Genomic DNA, 17,338 nt, shown 5'->3' on the forward strand with positions numbered 1-17,338 from the left:
ACCAGACAGACATCCTGGCTCTTTCACGACACTTTGTAAAGCCTTGGTGCCCTTCGTGAATCCTGTGTAGGATGTCTTCCCGATACACGGGGGGAATTACAATCCTGTCTTGGAACAGGAGCAGCCCGTCTGCCTCGGACAGCGATGCCCTCGCAGCGTGGTAGCCATGCAGATAAAAGGGCACGTGCCTCGGCCATCCCTCTCTGGTGTACCCGATCACCCTCTGCATTGTGTCGTCCTGACGCGTGGCCTGCTTTAACATGTCCAGCTTCGTGCTCGACACCGGTTTGGTTTCGATCACAGCTTCGACATGCGCACACATATCCCCGTCTGTGTCTGCCCCGCGGCCGTCCTGGAGTGGGTTCCTGGAAAGGGCGTCGGCCACCACCAGCTGTGAACCCGGAACATACACTGCTCTGGGGTTAAAACGCATTAGACGAATTAGAAGCCGCTGGCATCTCGGCGGCACTTTGTCCAGATCATATGCATTAATGAGGGGGGGCAGGGGCTTGTGGTCTGTCTGTAAGCTAAACTCAGCTAAGGCTAACAGATAACAGGAAAACCGCTCACAGGCCCACACCCCTGCAAGGCATTCCCTCTCTAACTGAGAGTATCTCTTCTCTGCATCTGTGAGAGTTCTGGAGCAGAAGGCAACAGGCTGAACTTTGTCCCCCTGAACCTGCAACAGTGCTGCCCCCAGCCTGTAACTACTAGCGTCCGCGCTCACAATGGTGGGCCTTGCTACATCATAGTATGCCAGGGCAGGAGTAGAAGACAACATTGCTTTTACCTTGGTGAAGGCTTGCTGTTGGGGCTCCCCCCACTGCCACTCTGCGTCTTTCTTCAGCAGCTCACTCACCGGGTGTAGCACTGATGACAGTTCGGGTAGAAACCTCCCCAGATAATTTACCATACCCAGCCACTGTCTCACCTGAGGGACATTCTCGGGGCTCTGCATGTCTGAGATGGCCTTCACTTTGCCTGGATCTGGTTTGATGCCGTCTTTGCTGATGATGTGCCCGAAATATTGCAACTCACTCCTGCTGAAGCAGCATTTCTCCCGGTTGAGCTTCAGCCCTGATGTTTTGATTGTCTGCAGTACCGCCTCCAAATTTCTATCGTGCTCGTCCTGGTCCTTGCCGTACACGAGTATGTCATCCATGACGACGACCGTGCCCTTGTGGTCTCTCAGCAGAATGCACATTTCCCTCTGGAAGATCTCCGGTGCCGATGTGATGCCGAACGGGAGCCGCTGGAAACAGAACCGGCCTCTGGGAGTAATGAGAGTGGTTAGTTTTGCACATCTGGGATCTAGCGGAATTTGCCAGAAGCCAGACGATGCGTCTAGCGTTGTAAAACCCCTGCCCCCGCTAACTTGGGCATAATGTCCTCCAGCGTGGGAAGCATAAACCGCTTGCGCTTAACAGCCTGGTTTAACCGCTTTAGGTCCACAGATCCGTATCTTGCCGTTCTTTTTGACTACGGGCACCATGGGTGCACACCACTCTGTGGGCTCGGTCACTTCTGTGATGATCCCCAAGGACTGCATGCGTTGCAGCTCGTCGTCCACCTTTGGCATGAGAGGGAAAGGGACCCTGTGTGGCGTGCTGAGGGCATAAGGCTGTATATTGGGCTTAAGCTCAATCATGACAGGTTCACAATTAAGCAATCCAATGTCCCCGAAAACATCTTCGCTAACCTGATCTGCTCTAAAAACTAGGCCCATTTCACATGCAGCTCTGCGACTCAATAGATTGTTGGCATTTGGCCCTTTTATCACAAAAATCCCAATTTTATGCATCTTCCCCCGTCTCTCCGTGCACGCCACAAATTTCCCCGCACACTGCAGCGCTCCCCCTGGGCTTCTCAGGTCGATTGATGTTTTAACCGGCTGTGGCCGTTCAGGCAGTGACCTCTATGCAGTCTGTGACATGGTAGTGATGTCCGCCCCTGTATCGATTTTAAAATTAACCAGCTTGCCGCAGATCGGTAACTCCACTTGCCACTTTTTCTCAAAACCCATCCCCTCTATGCAACCGAGGAAGTAGGGGCGGCTTTCACTTTTCGCTTCACCCTCATACGCATCACCCTGGTAAACGACCTCCCTCACGTCTCTGGTTTTGCGTACGGCAGCAAAATGTCCCAGCTTGTCGCATTTCCTGCAACGCCTGTTGCGTGCAGGGCATTCCTGCTGCTGCTGCCCGTGCACGCGATTACATGGGGGGCAGGCTGTTTTGGGCCGCTGTGCGTTTCCGTCGCCCTTATTGTAGTGGTTGCCAGCGTTACTGCGGTCGCGGTTGGTATTGGCGCCCTGTGCTTTGCTAACTGCATTCAGTTCAGCTGTAATTCCTCTCGCATTTTGCTGTTTAACCAGTTGGAACTGACGGGGGGGGCATTTGCACCGCTTTTCCTAGCGGGAGCTCATCCTCCATCTGCAACTTCTGCTGTGACACGTCTCGGTCAGCAACTCCGATCACAACTCTATCACGAATGTGCACTTCCTTTAATGCCCTGAACTCGCAGTGTTCTGCCACCTCATATAAACTCCTCCTCACCAAGGCCTCGACAGTCTCTCCAGCTCTCTGCGCGCGCTGGGGAAAACATGCACGTTCGTGGAGGACATTTCTCCGTGGTACGAAATGCGCGTTGAACTTACTGACCACCCTGTCATCATCGCTAGCGCGAGAAGCCTCTTCGAACGTAAACGAATTAAAAATAGCTTCTGCATCTTTCCCCATTGCCTATATCAAGGAATTGACTTGGATCTCACCGTCCTCCGCATTTAGCTTGGTTGCTAGTGGAAACCGGGAAAACCTCTGAATCCAAATCGGCCATGCCGCCGGCTGCGTGAACTCAAACGCCTCGGGGGGATGAAATGTTGCCATTCCTCGTCTCACCGGACCAACTCCGTTCCCCATTATTGAGGTAAGTGGACTCGAAGATCTTCTGACACCATGTCATGTGCAGAAACGACAGGCAAGGGAGTCGCGATTAATAACGTGCTTTATTCGGCCATCTGCTTCCAGTCCCCGACCCGGACAATCCCCAGAACGCCCCAGTCCAGAACCGCGCTAAAACGTATAGTTGCGTGCCCCTCCTCTTACCTACACAGCATGCTGGGCACTGCAGTTCTCATCACAAGGAGAAAGCTGTTATGCGGATAAAAACCCATCCACCTTTGCTCGTTGGGTTTTAGAGGCAACACCAGCTTCTAATTAAGTGGCAAAAAGTGTCAATAACAACGGCAGCAGCCTCTGCAGGTCTATCACCAGCCAGCTGCCCACCTTTTGCATTGGTTGGAGCGTAACTGGTGAAAAATGTCTTGCTCAAGGGCACCTAAACAGTAGAATCAAAGGGAAGGGAGAGGGTTTCTCATTTACTTTCCTCTACCCTGAAAGCTTTCAAGGCAAAGCTTACTCCCTTGACTGATGTGTGAAAAATAATTACTGTGCTGTTCTCGTTCCCTCTAATGGTGTTTAATTAGATTATGATACACTAATGAAAGCCTACTGATGTAACTTAATGCACCACATGAAATAAACCTTAAATGGGACGACACAAGTGGGGAGGAGTGTTCTGGTGGATCGTGTTCAACTTTACTAAGAAAAATCCTGCAAAAACAACAACAAAGATAGCACACCTGCTGTTGTTCCCTATCACTTCTGCATCTCTGACTGGAAATTAAATGTATCTTTTGAGGTCATTTGGCAGACAGAAAAACTACATCCCAGCAGCGGTTCTAAAACTCCAATCTACTCTAAACACGCTGTTCAAAAAACACATTCTCATTCTATCGGCTAAGCTACATGTCTGATGGTGAGTGTTTTATGAACGATGATACAGAAGCTTATGAGCAGAAGAGAGAGAGGAGTAGAGAGAGAGAGAGACTTTATTCATCTTACAGCTACACACTAGAACACATGCATGCAGGGAGAGGTGGCTGAAGAAAACCTCCTTCTGCACTTTTCCCATCCTTCAGGGGCAGCCAGGAGCAGTGGGCAGCCCTTTCCTTTGGCGCCCGGGGACCAAATCCAGGTGGTCTTCCGTGTCGTGGTCAGGGACAGGGCAGGAGAGTGTTCTGCATGTTTTTATCAGGATTCGGTTGATGTTGGAGGAAACCCACCTGAGCAGAGGGGATGACATGCAAACTCCGCACAGAAGGGCCCTTAGTTGAGGGATAACCCACTTGAGCACAGGGAGAATATGCTGAGTACACACAGACAGCCGCCGCACACCGGCAGGCCTGGAGAGAACATGTAACCCCCCCAGTGCCAACACCGCCCCAGGCGGGAATCGAACCCAGGACCTTCTTGCTTGCTGTGTGGAGACAGTGCAAGCACTCCACTACATTCTGGTACATGTAGGCACTGTGGGAAAGACAGTGCTTGTACACAATGAGGATTTCTATTGCTTCAATCGACTCGACTACCCATCAGCACTGAATGCACATAACAAAACCATTGGCGGAATGTTCCTTTAAGAAGCCTGGCCGTTGAGGTTTCCTTTGCTGAAACAAACTAAAGGATGAAGCTATTCTCCCCTTTTCAGAGGAACACAATTCTGTTTCACATACACGTGGACCAGAGCATCACAGCGTCTTCAGGTTTCCCTCCCTCGCCTTCTAAATCCACTTCTGACTTCATCCAACTCCAAACTAACATCCAAACCACGGCCCAGTTTCTACAGACGGTCATTTTGCGTCGGTCCTACAACTACACTCCACTTCTACTGAAACACATACACACATCAAACAATCCTGTATCTAATGTAGATGGGACTCCGTGGAGACAGCATACACCACCTCACAGCTGCAACTCCATTCAAACCATCACACCACCTTTCCCAACCACGTGAAGCTGGGGGACGTTTCTGACCAGTGGTTTTCGTGGCTGCATGAAAGCCTCAACAGCAGTGCAGCCACCATGCAACAGTGCTGAGTTTACTTGTCAAGCCCCAAATCACAAAGTAGTGCCGAAGGGCTTTACAATCAGTGCAATGCACAACGCACTACCCTTAGACCCGTGATTTGAATGAGGAGAAAATCCACAAGAAAAACCCTCTCAGGGAAAAATGGGAGAGGGCAACAGAAGAGTGATCCCTCTTCCAGGACTGGCGGACACGCAACAGGTGTCGTATGCACAGAGTAGAAAACACAATTATACTGCACAACCAGACATTACACAGTGCCAGGTAATGTAAAATATATAGTTACATAGATCACAGATAAGTAAATGTATCAGGTTATAAAGGTTTCAAGGGGAGTGTGCAGAGCATATGGAGGGAGTCTGGGTGGTTATCAGCCATCAGCCGGCAGGACGCCACACCACAAAACCAGCACAGAGCTCCATGATGTCTGGTTTGTGTAGCTTCCCAAGAGAGAACAAATGTTTGGAGGTTGGCAGACAAGGTAAACTGGCTCCTCTCACTGCTGCACATTGCCCCTCGGCCGTTTCCCTGCTTTGAGGGTGGCAGGGCAGGGGGTGTAGAGGTCAAAGGTCATGAGTTCAACAGCTGCAACTGCAACAGGTAGCAGTGCCAACAGAAGCCATCCATTATCCAAACCGCTTATCCTGCTCTCGGGGTCACGGGGATGCTGGAGCCTAGCCCAGCAGTCATTGGGCGGCAGGCGGGGAGACACCCTGGACAGGCCGCCAGTCCATCACAGGGCCCAGAAGCTACATGTTGGGTCAAACTGTCCTCGGACCGTGCCACTGAAATTGCCACTGGTTCAACCACGATGGGAAAGCACACGCCTCCAGGCCGGAAACGCAGCTGTCAGGTATGAACAAATACCTCTTCTCCATCCGACATCGGGAAACACTTCCGACGCGGCTTGTTATCACGGAGTTGGCATTCCTGGTTGACTGACATAGAATGTCCCCCAGAATAAAAAACCCACCCCGGCAGGCACCGCCGTGCCAGAGGCGTCTTTCTGATCTGGGCGTCACGGCTGGACGAGGGCTCGCCGACACCTGTGTGTGTTTTTTCCGGAGTGTGTTCTGGGATGGCGCTTCAGCGTCAATTAGTCCTGTAAATCTCAACGCCATTTAGACTGGCTGGCGGAGGCCTCTATTGTGAGTGACAGCGAGGCTTTTAAGTGAAAGCTTTAAATGAATGGGAAATCTCATCTAATGATATCCACGTGAGCTGCTGTTAAATATTTAACAGGGGCCCGCGGGGCACGGCGGCGATCCGATCTGCAATGAAAACCACTCGAACGATCTGAAATAGCATTAATTGGGACGCAAGAGAGATGGCGAGCGATGGTGGGAGGAGCTGTGTGTGTGTGTGTACAACTGGAAAGAGACAGATAGCGGCTGATTGCTGATTAGCTCACATTATATTTTCATTATCGCCTCGGATTTCAGCTTTAGCGGCGTTACGTGAATTGGCTGCTCCATCTCCAGACGTCCCGCCATCTGGTAGGTTCCTTCAGCTCTGGAACGGTTCTCCCACTGAGCCGTGCTCTCGCCGTAATGTACCATGCCCGTGTAACCCCACCTCAATCTCCAAAACAGAGATGGAGACAATATAAAATGACAAACAGGATAAAAAGAAAGTAAAAAAAAAAAGAAAGAAGCCTTTTCTCACACTCCCATTTTCTCCCTGCTTTGAAAGAAACGAGTCTTATCTGTGGCCCTCACCCTAAAAAAACAAAACAAAAGCGTAGCCCCACTCCAGGGAGAGGCGGTCACCCCGGGCTGCGGGGGGATGCTGGGACCTGGGGTGAAGCTAGCTAATAAATGCCCTTTTCTCTCCGGATCCTCCCCGGCATTTGAGGCACTTTCTTCTTCTTTCAGCTTGTTCCCTGCTTCTCAGGGGTCGCCCCTTGTCACCCGTACCCCGTGAGGGCACGGCATCAATGGCGGTCGTTGTTAACCCGGGCCTCGACCGATCCGGTCCGGTCTTGTCAAGCCGCATAATGATTTGGCAGAATTTTACGCCGGATGCCCTTCCTGACACAACCACTGACCCTATGGACGGGGGGCGCAGGTGAAGCGCTGGATGCCGTCCCAGTATTCATGCACCTGCACCCATGCCTGATGCAGCATTTGATGCACTTTCGAGTTGAGGAGCTACAAATCCCAGATTCCCCGCCTCCTTCCTGCACCTCCCTGGAAGGATTTCTCGGGACCGCAACACTTTGACACGCTCTCCCGGGGGACCGCAACGGGGACAAGGGGGAACGAGCGCACAGCGGATGGAAATTGACTGGAAGGAGAGGCTGCCAAGCGAGCCTGCAGATGGCTGTGTCAGGCTGGCAAGCGATGGCGGGGATGGTGGTGGTGGGGGGGGGCATGTGGCTGGCTTTTGGCGCGCTATGAGCATCTGGCACGGGTAGGTACTGAAAGGAAAGAAAGAAAAAAGGGAAAAGCGTTGCCTCTGTACACACACCACCACCCACCCTCGTTCCGGGCGACAACGCCACCCTCTCTCTCCAAATTGGGTTTATCTCGCTGCCCAGAATATACAGGAAGACAATGGGCTGTGGAAATCCTGCCTCCGTCACCCTCTCTCTCCACGGAGCCGCCGATTGTGCCGTGAATGCGGAAGGGGGTCAAGGTTTTTATAGTAATCTCATTCTGTAGCTGACAGCATTACGCAGGGCTGGGCAGTCACAGGGAAGAAGAGGGGGAGAAGAGGGGCGGGGAGAGAGGCAGAGCGAGAGAAAGGGAGAGAGTTGTAGCCTCAGTAAATGAGAGGTTTTGTTGACAGGGCGCACGCCTAGTTCTGGGAGCCGCGCGCTCACTTGGACGAATCGATAGAGTCATTTCTTCCTCGAGGTGTGCAATCAGCTTCTGAACGGGTGCCCCCAGACTGCAATCTGGCACAGGTTTTGCAGTTGGCCTTGAGCTCGGTGGTCTCCTCAGGAATAATAATTGTAATTACGGGACTGCTCTCAATTGCAAACCTTGAGAAGATGCCTATGCCCTTGTCAGGGGCAAGTATCAAGGATGGCCGGCGCAGAGAGCAACTAAGCAGATGGTCCAATCAGCTGTACGAGCTGCAGAGCTGACAATACCTGAAGTCTAGCATCGGATCTGTATGAGCCCTCTGCTATGAGGCCTACAGCTGACTGACTACCTACCAGATAGATAGATAGATAGATAGATAGATAGATAGATAGATAGATAGATAGATAGATAGATAGATAGATAGATAGATAGATAGATAGATATGATGACCCTTTGGGTAGATTAACTTAGCAATTACATTACTTTAATTCAGCAATTAATTTTAATTTTCAGTCATCTGTCTGGTCCAGATATAATGGAATATTGTTTGCATATGATAATTGCTTTGTGCTTGATTAATAGATGTGGATTTTGTCATGTAATGTGGTGTTAAAACTACACATGTCGGAGGCGTCCGGGTAGTGTAGCGGTCTATTCCATTGCCTACCAACAGGGGGATCGCCGGTTCGAAGCCCCGTGTTACCTCCGGCTTGGTCGGGCGTCCCTACAGACACAATTGGCCGTGTCTAGGGTTGGGAAGCTCGATGTGAGTGTGTGCCCTGGTCGCTGCACTAGCGCCTCCTCTGGTCGGTCAGGGTGCCTGTTCTGGGGGGGGGGGACTGGGGAGGGAATAGCGTGATCCTCCCACGCGCTACGTCCCCCTGGTGAAACTCCTCACTGTCAGGTGAAAAGAAGCAGCTGGCGACTCCACATGTATCGGAGGAGGTGTGTGGTGGTCTGCAGCCTTCCCAGGATCTGTAGAGGGGGGGACTACACATGGCATTGTTAGATGAAGTCTTAGAAACTTTCACTCGACGTCGTTTTCAGTCTTGCCTTGCCTAACGTACAAAAAGATTGTTTAGTCGCTCAGAAACGTGGCGGAGCGGGATGTGGCTCAGCACAGACGAACTGTTCCACAACCCACGTGAAGACACACCAGAGACCGGAAGAGACCGGAAGCGGCTGGAACGTGAATCCACACAGCTTCCTCCTCAGCGGAAAGACGTTTCAAGAGATGTCTTGTAGTAGTCCTTTATCTGGTTTTGTCTCAGGCGGTTTTAGTTTTGCTTTAATAAACGGGCTGTTGAGCCTCCCTTGGCATCCGCGTCCGCGGGTCCACGCCAGGCCACCCGGGCTGTGGTGCAGGGCGGCCACAGCAAAAACCCCTGCGCTGACTCACTGCTTATTTCGTCAACCCTTACAAAATGTGTTTATGGAGTTACGCTGTGTGTGTGTGTGTGTGTGTGTGTGTGTGTGTGTGTGTGTGTGTGTGTGTGTGTGTGTGTGCACAAGATTGAGTAAGAAGGTGGTTGTGTTCACCGTGCAGTTCTTGTGCGCTCTATGAAACAGAATTCTGATAGAATTCTGCAGGTGTCACTGATGAGATACCACCTTCCTGCTCAGCCTCACGTAAACCCCCTAAAGACAGGTGTGTGTGTGGTTGTGTGTGTGTGTGTGTGTGTGTGTGTACAACACACACACACACACAGCATGGATCAACATTTCCCTTCTCCAAGTGTGATCTCATCCCAACAGAACTCGTTGCGAGCCGAGCCCAGTGCCGGATCGTGTGTACTGACCCAAAACGTTCCCTCCCCACAGTCACCAAGCGTAGCGGGTCATTAAACAAATTCGCATCAGGCCGTTTATGTTTCCTCACACTGACACCGTTTAGTCTGCATTTGCACGGGTGTCTACACCGTCCGCACACCGGTAAGCAGATTTATAGATGAAGTTACTGTCGGGCTTTTTCTTGTCCACGTGGAAGCTTACAACACAAACATTTACCCCCTATTTTATATCATTACCACAAGTATATTTAAATGTCCATCTTCTGACGTATGCACATATTCATAAACATAGTAGTGAGCTCACGTCACTAATTGCAACTACACATAGTATTGTAACGTGCACGGATAAGAAGACACGCTGGCCGCTAACTCGCGGGTCTGAGCCTTTAGTCGAGCGGTTAGCGATGCCTCCTGCGGTGCGGGCGATACGGGCTCGCTTCCCAGCCGCGGCAGTTCCTGTGGTTGCGTTGTCCCCCGAATTCGTAATGGCACTTTTGAATGACAACAGAATTCCTCAAATGCCAAACTGAGCCGCTGTTGGGGAATACCGGCACATTGGCAGGCGTCTCATTAAGCAGATTTACAAATGAGTCTGAGAATCTGGTTTCCGCCGCAGACCACCAACCCCCGAGCAGAATGACTAACACTCAAACGCCCGATGCAGACTTAAAGCGTCCAAAACCAAACTGTCACAGCCTCTCGCCCTTGACATCAAAGTGATCGCCCTTGACACCTGCTACACCAGCTGACACCTGCTACGCCAGCTGATACCTGCTACACCAGCTGACACCTGCTGACCCCCCCCTTCACCCCGGCAATCGCCCTCACCCTTAAAAGGCCTCCACTATGGACCAGTCTTCGCTGGAACGTCGCCATTCATGGACTTCTGCCTGCCTGCCTACCTGCCACAGAGCCACCTCCTGCTCTACCCCCGAGATCGGTCACTTCAATAAAGACTGGATTCTTCCCTTACCTGGTTGTCCCGTCTGCTTTTGGGTTCCTTCCCGATACGTGACAAAACACACCGCAGCACAAACTCCACACCGCCGCTTGATCAACCACCACTTCCTGCTCGCATGCGCGTTACCCTCAGCGGAGCGGACTCCGCCAGACTGTCTGGTATGCTCTCCGCCGCGGACGACTTTTCTCCGGCATGCTGGTCGCCAGCACCTCCAAAGCGGAACACCCGTCCCACCCTCGGACTCTATTGGAGCGGCTCAGCCAGCACGGGCTGATCGTCAGTCCAGCCAAGTGCCAGTTCGGGCTGACAACCATCGACTCCCTCGGACACCGCGTCACCAATGACGGGGCGGTACCCCTTCCGTCAAAGGTGGACGCCACCGTGAACTTACTGCGACCGCTCACAGTCAAGTCCCTACATGAGTTCCTCGGCATGTGGTGAACTTTTACCACCGCTTTATCCCCCGAGCTGCGCAACTCATGCGACCCCTGTATGAGGCCCTGAGAGGCAAGGCCACCAAACACACTGTGGACTGGTCTGCGGAGAGGGACAAGGCGTTTGTGGACACTAACGCTGCTCTGGCTGACGCAACAATGCTGGCGCACCCGTCACCCAATGCTCCGATCGCCATTACTACAGACGCTTTGGACTACGCAGTCAGGGTGCACGACCAGTGGGTGAGCGGCGCTTGGCAGCCGCTCGCTTTCTTCAGCCGACAGTTACGCCCTAGCGAGCGGGAGTGTAGCGCCCTTCGATCGGGAGCTCCTTGCTCTCTAACTCGCCGTTCGACACTTCCGCTCCCTGCTGGAGGCCCGCCAGTCCACGGCGTTTGTGGACCACAAACCACTGACGTTTGCCATTGCCAAGGTGGCTGCGCTGTGGTCGGCCCGCCAGCAACGACGGCTCTCCTACATCTCGGGGTTCACCACGGACGTACAGCATGTTGCTGGCAAAACCAATCTCGTCACCGACTGCCTCTCCCGGGCCATTGCGGGGGGTCTGTCCACTTGGGTCTTGACTATGCCGCCACACGAGAGCCCCCCCGACACAGTTTCCGGTGCCCGAAAGGAGGTTCGACCACGTAAACGTGGACCTAGTGGGGCCCCTGCCCCCCTCCAACGGTTTTACTTACCTCCTCACCATGGTGGACAGGACCGCTCGATGGCCAGAAGCTGTCCCACTGTCATCGACGGCGTCCACCGACGTAGCCCGGGCGTTCATCGGGACCTGGGTCGCCCGGTTCGGCACCCCATCTGACCTCTCCTCGGACCGGGGCTCAACGTTTGCGTGTGAGCTCTGGAAAGCAGTTGCAGAGAGCATAGGGGTGAAGCTCCACCCGCAGGCCAACGGGTTGTGCGAGCGGGTTCATCGCTCTCTGAGGGCCGCTCTTCGGGCCAACCTCAAGGCTAGCAGCTGGGTCGACAGGCTCCCGTGGGTCATGTTGGGCCCCGGGACCGCCCCTAAGGAGGACCTCCAGCCCTCATCCGCTGAACTGGTTTACAGACAGCCGCTGCGGTTCCCAGGGGATTTCCTCTCCAACACCACAGCCTATCAACGTATCCACGTTTACTTTTTTTAATATGGTGAATCAGGGGGGGACGTACGTAGCGGACTTTAAGGGCACAAGTCACCATAATTGGTGGACACGGGCCCTTTAAGAAAGGGTTTCCGGGTTGAGAGGGCGGAGCGGGGACTAGGATGGCCGGAGCGGCGCCATGTTGCTCAGGTGGTGATTTTGTATGGAAGAATAAGTGACACACGCGTTCGTGTAGTTAACGAGAGGAATTGTCCGTCTCTACTCCCCTGCAATTTCCACAATAGGTAGGAACCACAAAATAGCCCAAAAGGTGCCAGACTAGAAACTCCACTGACAATGTGAGGCAGTTACAAACGAGATGTACTCCTTCTGTTTGCCTGGAACGATTATACCATACCCGCACCAAGGCGTAATGTTTGGGAACGTCGGCCGAGACGTCTTTCGCCGGGCTTTTAGCAGTGTCTGACTCCGCGATGGAAAGGAAAAATAGATCGTGATTACTGCAGTACTCTGACGACCTCAGTAATGGCAGGTGAGTTGGAAAATGAAGCACCGAAGAGAAAAATACAGGCGTTACATTAATTTTTACACAAGGTTGGTTCATGTTTTTTGGAATAGCAATAACTTAACCTGTCTCCGTGTGTGTGTGTGTGTGTGTGTGTGTGTGTGTGTGTGTGTGTGTGTGTGTGTAATCTAAAAAAAAGGTCTAAAGTGATTATCATTTCATTCTTAGATTTACATCATACAAGCATTTCCAGGCCTTTTGGCAACCGGTGGAGCCTGCTGTAGAAACCAAGATGGAGCGGATCACCAGTGCTGCCTCTGCCAACAGCAATGAGCCAGCTCAACTAACAGCAGCAGTAAGTTATGTAATCAGGATCTCAAAAAGAAATACTTAACTCTGTGGGTAGGTCTGATTTAATTGGTCTCTGCCTTATAAAACAGAAAGATAACAGCACAATTGGAATATCTGTCTAGGGGTGTCAAACACATTCTGTCATGGGCAGAGTGTATAAATGTTTCTGGTCGATTCATGCTATATAACAGGTGTGCTGGTGGAAGAGATGTGCTAATTCATGAAATAAGCTGTACATCAGTTCAATCAGTATTAAGTTACAGTTGAACAAAAACCTACATACACTCATCCAACAATGGAATGAGTTTGACAGCCCTGATCTATAGTAAAGCAGTATATTTCGTATATATAAATATTAAATCTCCATCTCACCCTTTTTCGAGTGGTGTGTGTCTTCCTTGAGCTCGGGTCCTCTACTAGGGGCCTGGGAGTTTTAGGGTTCTGCGCAGTGTCTTGGCTGTTCCTAGGACTGCACTCTTCTGGACAGAGACCTCAGATGTTGTTCCTGGAATCTGCTGGAGCCACTCCCCCAATTGGGGGTCATTGCCCAAAGTGCTCCTATTACCATGGGGACTACTGTGGATTTCACCTTCCTTAGGCCGATCTAGTTCTTCCCTCAGCCCTTGGTATTTCTCTAGCTTCTCATGCTCTTTCTTCCTGATGTTGCCATCGCTATATATATAGTGTTCCCCCCCCCCATAAACTATCGGTAGTGTTGATAAAAGTGCTCAACAAATATATATATATATATATATATATATATATACACTACTGTTCAAAAGTTTGGGATCACCCAAACAATTTTGTGTTTTCCATGAAAAGTCACACTTATTCACCACCATATGTTGTGAAATGAATAGAAAATAGAGTCAAGACATTGACAAGGTTAGAAATAATGATTTGTATTTGAAATAAGATTTTTTTTGCATCAAACTTTGCTTTCGTCAAAGAATCCTCCATTTGCAGCAATTACAGCATTGCAGACCTTTGGCATTCTAGCTGTTAATTTGTTGAGGTAATCTGGAGAAATTGCACCCCACGCTTCCAGAAGCAGCTCCCACAAGTTGGATTGGTTGGATGGGCACTTCTTTGAGCAGATTGAGTTTCTGGAGCATCACATTTGTGGGGTCAATTAAACGCTCAAAATGGCCAGAAAAAGAGAACTTTCATCTGAAACTCGACAGTCTATTCTTGTTCTTAGAAATGAAGGCTATTCCATGCGAGAAATTGCTAAGAAATTGAAGATTTCCTACACCGGTGTGTACTACTCCCTTCAGAGGACAGCACAAACAGGCTCTAACCAGAGTAGAAAAAGAAGTGGGAGGCCGCGTTGCACAACTGAGCAAGAAGATAAGTACATTAGAGTCTCTAGTTTGAGAAACAGACGCCTCACAGGTCCCCAACTGGCATCTTCATTAAATAGTACCTGTTAGAGCCTGTTTGTGCTGTCCTCTGAAGGGAGTAGTACACACCGGTGTAGGAAATCTTCAATTTCTTAGCAATTTCTCGCATGGAATAGCCTTCATTTCTAAGAACAAGAATAGACTGTCGAGTTTCAGATGAAAGTTCTCTTTTTCTGGCCATTTTGAGCGTTTAATTGACCCCACAAATGTGATGCTCCAGAAACTCAATCTGCTCAAAGAAGTGCCCATCCAACCAATCCAACTTGTGGGAGCTGCTTCTGGAAGCGTGGGGTGCAATTTCTCCAGATTACCTCAACAAATTAACAGCTAGAATGCCAAAGGTCTGCAATGCTGTAATTGCTGCAAATGGAGGATTCTTTGACGAAAGCAAAGTTTGATGTAAAAAAAATCTTATTTCAAATACAAATCATTATTTCTAACCTTGTCAATGTCTTGACTCTATTTTCTATTCATTTCACAACATATGGTGGTGAATAAGTGTGACTTTTCATGGAAAACACAAAATTGTTTGGGTGATCCCAAACTTTTGAACGGTAGTGTATATATATATAGCAATAGCAACAACATAAGGAAGAAAGAGCATGAGGACCTAGAGAAATACCAAGGGCTGAGGGAAGAACTAGATCGGACGTGGAAGTGGAAATTCACAGTAATCCCAATGGCCCAGTGGTAATAGGAGCACTGGGGGCTCCTATTGCTATTATTTTATATATATATATATACACTCACTGGCCACTTTATTAGGTACACCTTGCTAGTACCGGGTTGGACCCCCTTTTGCCTTCAGAACTGCCTTAATCCTTCGTGGCATAGATTCAACAAGGTACTGGAAACATTCCTCAGAGAGTTTGGTCCATATTGACATGATAGCATCACGCAGTTGCTGCAGATTTGTTGGCTGCACATCCATGATGCGAATCTCCCGGTCCACCACATCCCAAAGGTGCTCTATTGGATTGAGATCTGGTGACTGTGGAAGCCATTTGAGTACAGTGAACTCATTGTCATGTTCAAGAAACCAGTCTGAGATGATTTGAGCTTTATGACATGGCACGTTATCCTGCTGGAAGTAGCCATCAGAAGATGGGAACACTGTGGTCATAAAGGGATGGACATGGTCAGCAACAATACTCAGGTAGGCTGTGGCATTGACACGATGCTCAATTGGTACTAAGGGGCCCAAAGTGTGCCAAGAAAATATCCCCCACACCATTACACCACCACCACCAGCCTGAACCGTTGATACAAGGCAGGATGGATCCATGCTTTCATGTTGTTGACGCCAAATTCTGACCCTACCATCTGAATGTTGCAGCAGAAATCGAGACTCATCAGACCAGGCAACGTTTTTCCAATCTTCTATTGTCCAATTTTGGTGAGCCTGTGCGAATTGTAGCCTCAGTTTCCTGTTCTTAGCTGACAGGAGTGGCACCCGGTGTGGTCTTCTGCTGCTGTAGCCCATCTGCCTCAAGCTTCGACGTGTTGTGCGTTCAGAGATGCTCTTCTGCATACCTCGGTTGTAATGAGTGGTTATTTGAGTTACTGTTGCCTTTCTATCAGCTCGAACCAGTCTGGCCATTCTCGTCTGACCTCTGGCATCAACAAGGCATTTTCGCCCACAGAACTGCCGCTCACTGGATATTTTCTCTTTTTCGGGCCATTCTCTGTAAACCCTAGAGATGGTTGTGCGTGAAAATCCCAGTAGGTCAGCAGTTTCTGATATACTCAGACCAGCCCGTCTGGCAGCAACAACCATGCCACGTTCAAAGTTACTTAAATCACCTTTCTTCCCCATTCTGATGCTCGGTTTGAACTGCAGCAGATCGTCTTGACCATGTCTACATGCCTAAATGCATTGAGTTGCTGCCATGTGATTGGCTGATTAGAAATTTGTGTTAACAAGCAGTTGGACAGGTGTGCCTAATAAAGTGGCCGGTGAGTGTATATCTTTGGTTTATCACTGAGAAGATCGATCGCTGAGTGTGTGCATTGGAGTGCTCTTCTGACCTGACTTGGGGCAATGGTCCGGATATGTCGGTGGCAGTGGTTCGGGCCACTGTTATGGGCATGTTGGATGGAGCCACTGGCCTGATCAGCACGGCATCTGGGGCTGCACCGGTGGAAGCCCCGGGCCTGGGAGCAGAGGAGGGCGCTTCAGCAGTGGTCTCCGCCTTGGAAGTGGGGAAGACTGAGGTAGCAGAGGGTCCTGGTGGATTAACGTCTTTGCCAGGCTCCTCAATGTGGAGTCAAGTCGTGAAACGTCACCCAGCGAAAGTTGCTATTCACTCAAGATGGCATACTATTAACCCTGGGCTGAAAAAGAAATCCGGAAATGTTATTGGTACCGGGGCTGGGAGTAATATCAAGGTTGTAAAGACGAAGCTGATGAGTGTTTTTGCCACCAAGTTCACACCAGACCTAGACGCAGACACTATCTGGGTATCTTAAAGGTAAGCTTGGCTGTGATGTTATCTGTCAAAAGATTGACTCTGTACACAGTAGATTTGGCTCATTTAAAATATCCGCTGAATGCAATGAGGTTTGCGAAATGTACAATCCGGAGCTCTGGTCTGAAGGGGCACTTGTCCGGTGCTATTATGAGCTGGACAGGGATGGAGTTATTGGGTCAAACACTGCTTTTGCTGCGGGGGGGATGAGTATGCCTGCTGGTGATATGGTCTCTCACTAGTCTTGCTAAATGACCATTCGGGTTTTGTCATACAACTGTCGTGGCCTGCGTCTGGGCCAGAGTGCAAGGCATAAAGCTCGCCGCATAGTTGTTGGAAACCTTTTGGAGAACTGTGACATACTGTGTGTGCAAGAGACATTTTTAGCAAAGCAAGAGCTGGAAAAACTAAACTCCTTCAATGGGAACTTTTATGGGGCTGGGGAGTCTACAACTGACCTTGGCGTGACAATAGTCAGGGGCAGGATACCAGGGGGTGTGGCTGTTCTGTGGAATAAGAAGCTCGACTCATTGATAAATGTGGTTAGGCTTGGTGTTGACTGGTGCATTGTGCTACAGTTTATTCAC

This window comes from Lampris incognitus, chromosome 9 (assembly GCF_029633865.1).
Source record: "Lampris incognitus isolate fLamInc1 chromosome 9, fLamInc1.hap2, whole genome shotgun sequence".
NCBI lineage: Eukaryota > Metazoa > Chordata > Actinopteri > Lampriformes > Lampridae > Lampris > Lampris incognitus.